This window comes from Chrysochloris asiatica, unplaced genomic scaffold (assembly GCF_000296735.1).
Source record: "Chrysochloris asiatica unplaced genomic scaffold, ChrAsi1.0 scaffold00034, whole genome shotgun sequence".
Taxonomy (NCBI): domain Eukaryota; kingdom Metazoa; phylum Chordata; class Mammalia; order Afrosoricida; family Chrysochloridae; genus Chrysochloris; species Chrysochloris asiatica.
The window spans coordinates 19,867,818-19,870,641 of record NW_006408552.1 but is presented as its reverse complement, the minus strand read 5'-3'; positions in this window follow the sequence as shown (position 1 = coordinate 19,870,641).

Sequence of the window (2,824 nt, the reverse complement as noted above, 5' to 3'; positions counted from 1 at the left end):
AACTTAAGAATTATTGGCATTCTGGAACAGGAAGAATCACACAAGTCCACAGAGGAGATAGTTGAAGAGCTTCTGAAAGAAAAATTTCCTAACATCCTGAAAAGCAAAAAGATGAGCATTCAAGAAGCTCATAAAACCCCAGGAAAGATAGACCCTAAAAGACAATCACCAAGACATATAATAATCAAGCTTTCCAAAATCAAAGATAAGAACAGAATCCTGAAAGCAGCTAAGGAAAAGAGAAGTGTAACATACAAAGTCAAGCAAACCAGATTTAGCTCACATCTCTCAACAGAAACCATGCAGGCAAGAAGACAATGGGGAGACATATATAAATCCCTGAAAGAAAAAAAAAACTGCCACCCAAGAATCCTCTACCCAGTAAAATTGTCAATCAAATACGATGGTGTAATCAAAACATTCCAGGATAAACAGAAGCTAAGGGATTTTGCCAATTCCAACCCTGCTATGAAAAACATCCTAAAGGAAGTTCTGTGGACTGAGAACCAACAAGAACAGACAACAGCTAGAGAATGACGTATGTGGCAGCATCATCCTGAACTCAATCGACAAATGGAAGAGTCAAGAACAGAATAAAATTGTAAGAACAGAGGATCTGGGAGGTCAGTGTATGATCAAAACAATTACAATGTGAAAGAAGGTAAGCACAGAGGAACAGAGATCCAGGTGGTGGGAAGGTCAGGTAGATTACAGGATAAAATAGACTGCCTTAAATGGAAGGAAGAGTTCATGGAATATAAGGTAACCACAACAGTGGAGTTGGGGTAGGGGTTTACTTTGGGTGTTGGGGAGGGCAATCCAAGAAGGGGGGAGGAGGCAAAATAACAAGATAGATAGGGGAACACTGAGACAGGTTTGCATGGACTAAGTGGGACAGAGGTAAATAGTGATGCATGCTCAACCTAGGAACAACAGGGCTCTGTGATACAGGGATCTAGGCATACTTTGAAGAGGGGAAATAATACTAAAATGCTTGACTGTGTTATGAATATTGGTTTCCCTTGCCTACTATTGTAAAATAGACACTTGAGTGGGATAGATAGGAATGTTGGGAAGCATGATTGGAGAAAACTTGTAAGCCCGTCTTCAGCCTATAACTGATTGGAATATCTTAAAAGGGGTTCTAGAACTTGCCCAGTGAAATAGGCCTCTTGCAAAACCTTTGCAGAGTATAGGACCTTAGGTGGAATCCTGAGTCCCATCCAGAACCTTATGAGGTGGGACATTCCCACTAGCAAGGACAAGCAGACCAGCCTGGAACAGCTAGAGTGACAGAAGATACATCTTCAAAGAAAGAGCATCAGGAAAAACCCAAAACAAAAATGTCAGTATAACTGGCTACTACAACAATAAGCAAGCTGTTCTCCAGGAAGCCATCAAGGCAAGCAATCAAGTTCCTTCAGGATAAACTCCCCCTCTAAGACTGAAACTCAAAGGGAACACACAAACAAGCATGTAAGCTTACTGGTGACCACAGTGGTCTACTGGTAAGTGGAAGAGGGGAAAGGCAGCAATGAAGAAATGGGCAGAGTTCAACCACAGTTGATTGACTCCCACTGACCTGGAGATGAGAGAGAAAAAAAGGACTGGTTGGTCAAAAGTGTCGTGAGACCTAAGGACACTTGAGCCCATGGACAAGGACATAGCCACAGAGGGCTAGAGCTGAGAGCGAAGCATTCAGCTGATATGAAGTGAGGGGAGATGCACAAGAACACCCAAACTTGCAGACAGTACCCATTTGACACACAAGAAAATTTTTTTTAAATAAAGGAAACAAGGGTAAAATGCTACAATTTGATGAACCTGACCTATACTCAAAGAGGTAGAAAATCTAAATACCAACAGAGAGGGAAGGAGTCTTCACATCAAGTATCAATGCTATCCCTTCTGTACACAGGTAGACAGGGACAGCAAACTTAGACATTGGCTACCTAAAATGAGGGGGCAATAAAGGCACAAAGTGACTGGCTTACAAGGTTTCAAGAGGAAGTTTAGTTTAAGAGTATAGGGGGAAAGAAAGAGTCCCCACTGAGTAGATTTCATCTTGTCTAGATGGGTCAGGTGAAAAGAGATGGTGATAAGATTCATATGAGTCAATAGTGAATAATTGTTATCATGACTAATTGCAACTGTCATAATTGTAAAGTAGTTTTGTTTAAAAAAAAAAAAAAGTGGGAAGGAGTGGTTAATCTTACAATCCAGTAACAGAGGACCCTTGGACCATCAAGGAAGAAGAGCAGAAGCAGAATGCAGGACCTTATCCAGAGAAACAGTGACACAAGAGATGGGGGCATGGAGATGGGGAGCAGCTGAGGACTCTTAGATTCATGGAAAGAGAGGGACTAAGAGCTGGTGGCCAGGAGGCAGACTTGAAGAATGTGCCCTTTGGTGAAGTAAATTATTATATATGCCTGAGTGTTTTTTTTGTTTTGTTTTTTTAAAGCTAAAGTGAATAGAGAGAAATACTGTTAACTGATGATACATGGAGGGGATTATAATCATTGTAATGAAACAAGGTGTATGATTTGTTGAATGTAAAACTGATGATCTGCCCTGTAAACTTTCACTCAATGCACAACAAAAACCTTAAAAAAAATTTTTTTTTAAAAGTAAAGTGGTCACTTTGAGGTACACCTGAACCCAAGCCATAGTGTTTTCAGTCACTTCATGTACATACAAAAACTGGACAATGAAGACTGAAAAAGAGTGGATGCCTTTGAATTATAGTATTAGCAAAGAATACTGCCAGAAGAACAAACATCAACCTTAAAAAGATGATAACAGCACGCACGTTGGACAATGG